The following is an 11,930-nucleotide window of genomic DNA, read 5'->3' on the forward strand; positions in this document are numbered from 1 at the left end:
TTTCTCTCAAAAAAAAAAATTGTCCGTTGAATTGGTTATATATATCGGATATTCGTCGGGGATTACATTAAAATTGTTCATGCTAATTAGTACAGACAAATCGGGCCACCGCTTTTGGACTCTAGTCAATTCAATATCTTTTTAATTTTGATTTTAACGATCAACAAAAAATGTTATAATCTTTAATTTTTGCAAGTGTGTGTAGGAATATTATGAAACACCTGAGAAGTTTATAACACCATTCTAATAAAAAGTCATTTTTTTTTAAATTCAAGAGGAGCAGTGTAAGTTCGCGGGCATGAACTCTAGAGATCATGGCGTGAACTAACTACTAAGGCATGCAGAGACTTTGCAAGGGCCTACCTGACTGTTGATGGAAGCAAACTAGTTTATGAGTGCGAACATAGTACTTCGCAGCGCAAAGTGTAGGGGACTCGATCGAAGACAAGCATAACGGGCAATTACTCCCAATGAGGTGTGGACACCTCAACAAATGTGGTTCGCTTATGCTTTTCTTGCTTATTGGTTCACCCAAAAAGAGCAAAAAGAAGAGCTATTTTAAAGGCCTAATCACTCAAAAACCCCTCACCTTTAAACTTTTTTTCAATTCCACCCCGACGTTGAAAATTTGTCAATTTTACCCACTTTTCAATTTTCCGTTTTCAATTGTACCCCAATATTTTAATTTTTGTTAATTTTTTTACTTAAATGATGAAATCATTCAATTAATTAAGTCTAAACATGAAATTAAATTCTTTTTTATTCAAAAAAGTACAAATAAGTCCTTTATTTTTAAAAACTAACTAAAAACCATAATCAAATTAACACTAATTTAAATTCTTAATTAATTTAACTAAATTTAAATAAATTTTAAAAATATACAATTAATATATGCGAGACATGGAGAATGTTTTAAACAAATTTCCAAACACAAAAGACGTTAATTTAATTTTTCAGGGTACAATTGAAACACAAAAATACAAAATAGGGTAAAATTGACAAATTTTCAACGTCAGGGTATGATTGAAAAGGGGCTAAAAGGTCGGGGTTTTTTAAGACATTAGGCCTATTTTAAATGATATATATTTATATATATATTATTTTTGTGTATGTATATAAGAAGGACGATTAGTGATGATTATTTAATTGAGTTTCATATTCATGAGTTTCCAAATGCTAGTTTGATGTGGTGGATCTTGCATAATCTTAATGGCATTTTTTTAGGGAATCTTTGCGATATTTTTACAACTAGTTTCGAATTACATGCTACGTGGCTTGTAATGTGACTCGTTAATATATATATATATATATATATATATATATTAAATTTATTATGAATATATAAATATATTTTATTTATAATTAATATTAAATTAATTGTAAATTTTATTTTAAATATATAATACTTTAATTTATTAATATTTAGTATGACGAAAAAATTCTTATATTAACATGTAATTTGGTATGAAATTAAAAAACAATTGAAATATAAATAAAATAAAACACAATATTACCACTATTTCAATATACTTAATTATTTTGCTTTTAATATATATTTTATACATTTTATAGCTTTATTAATATATATTTAGTATAAATTACCAAAATAAATAAATTAATGTAGTGATACTTTTTTTATAATTATTAATGTAGTGATACTTAGTATACAATAAATTGAATATATTGACCATAAATATTTAGTATATGATGCGCTCTACGGTATTGTATTAGTCATACTTAACTTAGTTTTGAATCCCATCTACTAATATTAAAGTAGAGGTATTAGTATTTCCATTGTACTCTTTCACTATACTAATTAATGGTAAATCATATTAGTAGTTTAGTTTATTTAATATTCTAACTAGTAATTAACCTTTATGTATATTATAAATTGATAATAACTTAAAAAGGGTTATAAGATAAAATTGTCTATCCTTCATCCGTATATTTATATATAGTATAGATATACATAACGATATTTAATTTTAGTTCTACTGAGACTTTTGCATGTTTTCCTTCTACTAAAAGACATACATTTATATTTTATCTCACTATAATATATTTGCTTTATTATTTATCAATAAAAGAATAGATAAAATTTTGTAAGACTGTACCTTGTCAGAATTATTGATAAAAGGGAAAGGGAAAGGGAAAGGGCAAGTTATGCCTCTAACATTTAGCCCTTGAGTCAAGTAAGCTTAACGTTAGTGAATCATATCACAAAACTCCTCGTTTTTAACATTGTTCCAACTTTCATCTATTTTTTCCAACGTGAACTCGATCATCAATTGTTAGCATAGACTTAGTAACATTTTTCGGGTCAGTTAAGCCCTAATCATTTGGTCACTGAGTCAAGTAAGCCCTTAATAGTCGAAAAGATATAATTTAATCCTTAACGCGAGTAAATCTCATCTTATAAGCTCTCGTTTTTAACATCATTCCAACCTCGTCTATTTTTACCAGCATGAACTTTCATAAAATTGTTTAAAAGTAAGTTATAGTACTACCAACAAAATCGTACATGAAAACTTATTTATCAAAAATTGTGTCATTCAATTAGTATAAAATTAAAAATTTAATTTTTTAAAATTAAAAATTAATCATACTAAACATAATAGTCGTTCAAATAATTATACCATTGCTAAAAAAGAACTTTCTGTATTAATGATTTCTAATAATTATTTTTCAGGAAATGATAATAATCTGCAAGTGACTAACTCATTTAAAATCATAGTTTTTTTTGTTTCATAATTTTTGTTCAGAAAAAAAATCTTTTCCTTTTTGAAGAACCCCATTTTCTTTAATAAGTCAAGCGTCCAGGAAGAACATAATAGAATCAAAAATCTCATGGCCTCATTGCTGAAAAGGCTCGGCTTCAAAACATGTCGACTATAATTAAAAACATTAAATTTTAGTTAAATTAAAATAAATGGGCCACTAAATGGTCCATCAAATGCTTAGGAATACACCATTTTATGAAGAAAAAAAGGAATACCATGATACCACATTTTTTGGAAAAACTCACTCATATTTTCAGTGTCCATCGATTTTGACACCATATAATTATAGTTCGGACACACACCTTTTTTTAGTATAATATGTAGATTTTTAAATTAATAGTAATATTATTTTTAATTTATTTAAATATATCTCTCAATTAATTACTATAATTATTAAAAATTACTTAAAATATTAATTAAATAAAACTAATTGAAATATTTATTATAAATTAAATTAATTCATTTTATTTAAATAAATAAATTAAATTTATAGTATTTATATTTGTTTGTAAATTGGCTATTATCTTTAAGACACATATTTATTAATGAGTCCACACTTGCAAAAATAGACGGAGGTTGGAATAGTGTTAAGAATGAGGACTTATATGATACGGTTTATTAACAGTAGCGGTTTAGTTGCACCTTTTTGAACGTTAGTGGCCTACTTGATCCAATGGTCAAACGTTAAGGTTTAACTGACCCTTTTTCACTGAGTCCATGTTGGCACTTTGTGAGTCCATGCTCAGTGGTGGAACTATAATTTTTTTCCAGCCTGGACTAATTACTATGTAAAAAAAAAAATAGTTTTAACATAAAAGAGCATATACTTATAATTTGAAAATAATTTCAATAAAAATTATTTTTCTTCTCCAATTTGAGATAAAAAATATTAAAAGAATTTAAATTTGTGATTTTAGATATAAAAAAAAACAAAATACTCATATATTTTTTTCTATATATCATTTTTACAATAATATATTTTTTTATGAAAATATAAATTTAATTATTTTAATTGTCTTAAATTAAAGGAATCAGATGAAATTTTATTGATTACTTTCCTTTAGTGCAAAGAATAACTCTTAGTAAAATAAAAGAAAAATTAAAAAATATATGTCAACAACAAGAATCGAACCAAAGACCGTTTCAAGAGAAAATGAAGCCTTCATCCACTGAGCAAAATTGGCTTTGCTGCTAATTATTACATAAACATTCATCTATATAAGTTCAGGCCGGGCTAAAGCCTACCCGAGCCTGAATGTAGTTTCGCCACTGTCCATGCTGGCAAAAATTGACAGAGGTTGGGATGGTGTTAAGAACGAGCGTTTATATGATATGATTTACTAACGTTGGGGACTCAGTTGCACCTTTACAAACGTTAAGGGTTTCTTTGGTATAATGTGCAAATTTTAGGCGCTTAATTGACTCTTTTCCCTTGAAAAATCTAATACTTTTATAGTAATTTTTTAACTGGTTAATTAATTCATAATAGTAATAATAATTAATTTAAACGAACTATATATTTAGATGTTTCATTATTTCGGTTAAAATTAAGTTCCACTTATATAAGCACTTGGCAACAATATAATAAATTATAATACTTTTTTTGAATCATAACTTTATTTTTAATAATCATTACAAAAATAAACACTAATCACATTATAATGCTAAATAAATTATTAAGAAAAGAAAGCTTAAACAGCAAACATTTTGATAGTGAACGTCCCATCAGAACACCCGTTGCTTAAGAAGATAAAAAGGGCACAATGTGATGACCATTAATTAAATAATTGAGTTTTGGGTCCCTTAAATAAGGTGGAGGTGGTAGGCATAATCATTTTTAGATATGTCCATCATCTAATCTAACTACTTCATCAACCAAAAATAAACTATATTTTATAAGATGACCCCATAACAATAACTCTAATTTGTTCCACAACTTAGTCACGCCATATTGGCCCATATTTGAGAGATGGCGGTAATCGATGAAATATATGTCATTTAGATATTAATTTATCTCTTAAATTTGTAGGTGTTAAAACAATTTAAGATTTAGTCATTTTTCAATTGTAAGATTATTAAGAATTTAAGATTAAGCTACAATTGGCGAAGTTAAATTATTCAAATAAATTAAAAAATCGGAAGATTTGATTTTTTTCCCGACAAATTATGGAATAGTTCACTACAATTATAACTGACTTATTAAAATTAGATTAAAATTAATGTTTTAAAAGATTAAACTATAAATGAAAAAAATAAACATTTGTAAGTGATCAAGTCCAATTTATGTCCGTTGATCCTAATTTAAAGCAATTGATGTAGAGTAATTAAATTTAAAAGTTTGATAAAATTAATTTTAATTTTAATTGTTTTTTTTAAATCAATACAGAGACTTTTGTTTTAAGTGTGGAACAAAAGCAATTATTGTATAAGATGTAAGGTAAATTTGTAGATCTGATACAATTATAAGCAACTTAATCGTGTATCTGTTTTACAAACCTATAAAAAGATAAATTAAATAAATGCGTTAGAGTTGAATACAAGTTTAATTCTTCGAGAAATCTGCAGCTGAAAATTGAAAGCATCGATAAAATTATTGAAACCAACATAAATCTGCAACAAAATAATCTGGAACCATTACAAAAATCTTAAAAAAATGAAGAAAATTTCATAAAACAAGATGCATCAAGAATCAAAATAGTTGTTCGCTTAGAATGATAAGATCTTGATTGAAGCCGAAAAACACTTAAGAAAAAACAAATATGCCAACTTGAAAGATACACTAAAGCCACACAAATATCTCCATAACGGAGCAATTTATTTAAAAAATACATAAAATATACATAAATGGTGGAGAGACGATGACTTTCAGATAAAAATCGGAGATCAGCGCCTCTCACCCACCAAATCCTATAATCAAATGCCTATTTCTCTTAAACAAATGTCTCTCTGGAAATCTAGTTAATTTTAAATGTTTATACCAACAAGTTGTAATTCAAATTGTATAAATGTTACGCAGCGAAATGCGAAGATCGTGGATTCAAATCTTTCCGCAAACATTCTTCTAATTAGATTGTTAAAAAAATTTAATAATTTTCATGTATAAATTCAAGAATATGACATTTAAGTCAAATATGTCCCTGGTCTGCCTATGAAAAGTTTCTTCATTATTGCCCAATGTTAACCAACCGGATATTAATCATGTAAACATTTGTCACATTTGTTGTTGTTGATAATTTTGTTTATCTTTTTATACTAGAAACCAAATATCACTTAATCATGTAAAACAAACTAAAGTTAACAATGATATCTTTGTTACTTATCGATAAATTATTTAAACTTATCTTACATCTATCCTCAATCATGAACTGCGGTTTATTAATTATTTTCAAAAATTATAAAATAGTGATCAAATTTCAAAACGTCATAAAATGGTCAGTCTCAAAACATAATAAAATAATTTTTTCGGTCATTTTTATCCCATATGATACCCGAATTTTACTTGCACTCTACATCACTTGACACATTATCCGAAAAAAGTTTAATCCATCTCTCAACTTTGCAGATTATTTTTAAAAATTCATTATCTTTTTACATCTTCAACATCTTTTACTTCCTTTATTACCGTTGCCGCCGTACCTATTATTCACCGCCCCCACTTTCTTATTTTGGGTTGAGTCGGACGAAGAGGAGCTTTGATGCTGGATAGGCATAGCGGCGAGTGGTGGTCGCGCGGAAGAAGTGGTGGCAGATGGTGGTAGGAAATAGTGAAAACTTATAATCTATCTATAACATATATAAAAGTGTATTAACAGAGGAACACTTCCATTTATGACAAAAATACTCTCTTCATAATTTATAGACTTAAATTATTAGAAATTTTTTCTAGTCCTAATTAACCACTAACACTTTCATACAAATAACTAATTTCTCTACATGACATCTCAACTTTAACTAATCAACCATTTAAAAATTTAAAAATCATGCTCAACAATCTCAGATATAAATAATAAAATACTAATTAACAAATTAAAAATATTTATTTATTCATAAAAATTTATATATTTAATCTGTCATATAAATTAAGAATTTATTTTTTTATATTTATTATTTATAAATAATACATTAGCGGATCACATTATTAATCACTATATTAATTAACCATGTGCATCACACCTACATTAAAAGTAGATAAAAATAAATTGTTACAAATAGGTTTACGACCATACATAGCTTAAATTTTGGAGGTTGCAAGAAATAGATCTAAAAAATCATATACAATTAATACATGTTATATATTGCCGTCTTTGTATGATTATAAGTATTAGCTTATCATATTATCATAAAATAAAATTATAAGTAATAATCTCAAATATAATCACGATACATATGTAGTTAAAAAAATTACATTTAACAATCTCAAATATAAATTATGATAAATAAAAAAATTATAAACCACATGCAACGCACGTACACAACAAACTAATATATATATATATATATATATATATATATATATATATATATATATATATATATATATATAAAAGGCTAACCCCTGAAAAACCCCCCACCTTTCAACCCCCCTTCGTTTGCAACCTCACCTTTCAAAATCTCCAATTTTACCCAAATTATCACATTTCATTTTCAATTGCACCCTAAAAGTATTAAATTGGGCTTTTGTCACTAGAAAAAAAGTTGAAATCGATACTTTATATTTTAATTCATGTTCTAAATAGTCCTTAATGTTTAAATTTCAACAACAAAACCATATTTAATGATATTTTTAATTGATTTTTATTTTGTATAAAAAAGTTAACTTTTAAAATTTTAAAAAATATGGTTTTATTATTGAAATTTAAACATTGAGGACTATTTAGAATATAAATTATAATATAAATTATCGATTTGAACTTTTTTATAGTGAAAAGGGGCTAATTTAATACTTTTAGGGTGCAATTGAAAATGAAAGGTGAGAATTTGTATAAAATTGGAGATTTTGAAAGGTGAGGATGCAAACGAATGGGGTTGAAAGGTGGGGTGTTTTTCAGGGGATTAGCCTATATAAAAATAAAATTATAAGCAAGTTGATGGATGAATTGTTTTTAAATGTTGATGTGGTTAGTTATGTCGGGTCAAATAAAATCCGACTATCACATAAAATAAAATTGACTGGATTTTATTAAAGAATTTTTAAGTGTAAGGGTTTGTTGAATAAAGTGAGATTTATTATGTTTTAAATCCGGCCACTAGTTTACAGTTTTTAGAAAACAGGATAACCCTAAAATCAATAACTCCATCCATGAACTACATTTACGATTACAAATTATTAAAGTAAATAAAATGGTATAGTAGCCTAATGCACCAATTTTGGCCACGCGTAATTCTTTGGGGCCATTAAACAACCAAAGGCCATTTTTTCGCTATGGTGGAGTTTCGGCTTTTGAGTTTTAATTCTTTCATCTGTTCAATTATTAAATATGTTTGTATGCAAATTAATACTCCCTCCATTCCTTATTATTTGACATTTTGCATTATGGCACACATATTAAAAGTGCAATCAATACATAAATTTTTTCCAAAACTGCCATAAATAAATGCATTGTTTAAATCATTTTTTTCACACTTTCATCCATGTCAACATATTTTGTTATCACCTTAAATCATTTTGTTTCAAATCGTATATCATTTTGTTTTAGATCTGAGGGTTTAGAAAGATGTGAAGTTATGTTTTTTAAAGAACAACGTTTTTTAGTTACTTCAATGGAGAAAAAGAAAGAAAGTTGAAGAATGTAGATAAATAGAGGAGATAACAATAGATATTTGAGATCTGAGAAACCCAAAAAAAAAAAACAGAGCTCAATCAAAGAAAGGTAGAAGAAAACAAGTCAGATGATTTCTTGGTGTAGAAAAATAAAAAAACGATGATATGGTTATACCCAGTTATTCAGTAAAATACTTCTTCCATTATCTTTCAAAATGATGATCTGGATTCTTTTTAGAGGTAAATTAGGTGGGGTGAAAGGAGAGGTTTTAAAGAAACTTACATGTTCAAAATGACACAACTTTTTGAAATGGGGTGAATACATAGACACGAATATGTGGAAGAAGACAAGAATTAAAAAGAAAAGTCTTCATTTGGAAAGAGAAAACCTCTTCTAATAGAAAGGTTAGTTTAGGTAGAAAGAAGGCTAAATGTCCATAACGTCATGTATTTGGGAATATTTTCAAAAGTCTAAAAGTAATAAAATGACAAATAATTACAAAATTTTAAAAATACAGAGTTTGTTAATTTGTCAACATTTACGAAAAAAGTAATCACATACACTTTAAAATAATACAAACAAATACATCAATACTCTAATAAAAAAATATGCAAACATATTTGATAAATTGTTAAAAGTAGAGAAAGAATATGGTACAGCTCAGAGAACACGTTTAGAAAGAATGCCAATCTTTTCTTCTTCACTCATATTTCTTGTGATGAGGTGTCTCTCTATACTATAGGTTGAACTGACTTTTTTGGAGCGCGGATGACACAATATGTGTATGTTCTCTTGTTAGAGAATCTTTAGTGATTCCCTTGACTAAAGTGACCTTTCTTTCTTCTTGTACAAGTTTATGTACTTTATACTTTAATCCCGATGATTCTTATAGTGAATGTGAATCGAGATGAGATAAAAGGCAACCACGAGATAGGAGAAGCTCCATTCAAGATTGGAATTCTCGTGGGCTATGGGCCTTGTTGTCTCTATTTTGCGATAATTGGTCACACATGTATTCTCGAAAGTAGCTTAACCCCTACTAGATTATCACTAGTCCCCCCCTAGAATCATGCAAATATTCATGTCCGGAGTAGATGATTTTCCTTCCTTTATTCCTATTCTCCGAGGTACAAGTTCACCAGATCTGGTGTTGTTGTCATATATTCCTCGTATTAGTAATTGATGTTTCAGATTCTTGGTAATCCGAGTTAGAATATGTAGAAAAATAATTCTTTCTCTAATTCTTCTTTTCTTTGATCTGTGAAAAGATATTGAATTTTCTCTTTAAGCTTTTCCTTATTGAGCTTTATATTAGAGTTAACATGCTTTTCCCTTACTGGGCTTTGATCTGTTAACATGCTTTTTTCTTCAAAAATAATTCTCTCTACTTCTTCTTTTCTTTGATCAGTTTACTTTTGGCCGTTTCATCTGCCTTCTCGCTTCCTCTACAAATAAATGGTCTTGTTTTCTCTCTTTGTATTCTATTTCAATTGAGTTATTCTGTTTTTTGTTTCTAGAAATTTGTTATTTAAGATCAATCAAATACAAGTTATTTTCCCCTCTTTCTTTTTCTTAAGTGTTGATTCTTTTTTTTTCTGGTGATTGCATATTTCCAATAGCATGTTGGGCTGTTTATGTGAGAACCATAACTTTTTGAAGAAACCAGATCGTGCTTGCTGTATTTTCAACTTTTACTCTTGGGGATTATTTTTCTTAGCATTGTTCGGCAGGAGATTCTATCTCCCTTAGCATATTCGTCTGGTATGGTGTTTTGCACATGTTATCCAGAACTACTTCTGGTTTCAATGGTGGGGGTCACTTGCCGTACTGGCGAAGGAAAAGGTGCATAATAAATCTCTTGTTATGGAACAATCTCGCTTTGTAGAGTGATCCTTTGGGTTTCATTCTCTGAGAGAGATTTGGAGGTGAGCCCATTCACGAGTTTATTTACCGATTTAGGGTTTCTCTATTTGTGTAAGGGATGGATTCCTGGCTTAAAGCATTTGTAATAAATCTTCCCATATATGAAATAACGTTTATGATGATATCTTATCTTATAAATGTATGCTTTTCTCCTTTCATGAGAAGGTCTCTATAAATATATATTTCCAAGTGTGTTTAATTCCGTTTATGTGAATATTCCGATGTAGCCTTTTTTTACTTCATATTTTGAAGTTGTATGCAATTCTTTTACGAGTGAGTGTTGTGTTTATTTGATTTCTTATTTGAGCATTGTTCTAGGACTTGTGCCCTTTGTGTTTTTTCTGTTTAATTTGGGCTTACGCCGTGGTATTTTCTGTTTATCTTGATTTCAAGTGTTTATATTTCTTCTGTTTGCTTTAGAGCTTGTACCTTTCACGACTTCCTTATGTATCCGAGCTTGCGCCTCGTAAGTTTTTATTTTAATATTTGTCGTTTTATCGTATAAGGTTGTTTCGCCCCTAGTAGCTTTTTTTCCTTAAGTTAGGTTCCAGTGAGGTTTTTGTTTGTTATAATGTGGCCGGCGTTGCGGCTTTATAATGTTTGCACCTTAAATGAATTTGCCTTTCTCATTTTCCATATGAAGGAATTTTCCCGTTTGTTAGTTTGATAAAGATCACACTTTTGCAACATGGTTCTTGAGAAATATATGCTTCTTAGGCTGTTATATGGTGTTCCATTTTAGTAGCCGGGTTAGCGCCTCTTATGACATTTTTGTGGTTAGATGCCATTTTTTTCATAAATATCGAATTTATGTTTCTCGTACTTCGTTATTTCGGGCTTGCGCCACTTTGATGCTTGATGTTGGGCATGCACCTTTAATTCTTTATGTCGGTCTTACGCTTCTTAACGTTTTATGTCGGGTTGCCGCCCTTTAGTGTTCATGTGTTGGATTACGCCTTTTAGGCTTCTATTATCGTGCCTCTTATGTTTTCATTGTCAGGTTTACGCCTCTTACGCTTCCATAACCAGGCTTAAACCTCTTACGCTTCCATTTTGGCTAAGTTATAATGTATAAGTAAAGTTTAAACTTTTTGTTTAATTCTCAAAAGATTATTGTTGGTAAAAATCCGCAAGCATACGTATGCCAACTTGTAATACAGACTGTGAAGTCCAGATATCACCCACAAGGAAAGCTACTAAAGACAACAAGTTAGGAGACTCGATTTGAATAGTTGAAAAAATATTTTTGTTTTGCTGTGTAAATTAAAAGACAAAATTAAACTAGTATAAATTAAATAAACTAAAACTGTAATTAAATTGGTGTTTAACAATAATGGTTAAAGCAGGAATTATTAACTTTTCATTATGCTGTTCAATCAGATTGGAATATGGATTTGGTTGTTTTACTAAAGTTCAGGCTAATCGTAAGCACCTAAAATTCTCTCTCGAGCAATTGCAGGCAAAA

The sequence above is a fragment of the Mercurialis annua genome, linkage group LG2 (assembly GCF_937616625.2).
Source record: "Mercurialis annua linkage group LG2, ddMerAnnu1.2, whole genome shotgun sequence".
NCBI lineage: Eukaryota > Viridiplantae > Streptophyta > Magnoliopsida > Malpighiales > Euphorbiaceae > Mercurialis > Mercurialis annua.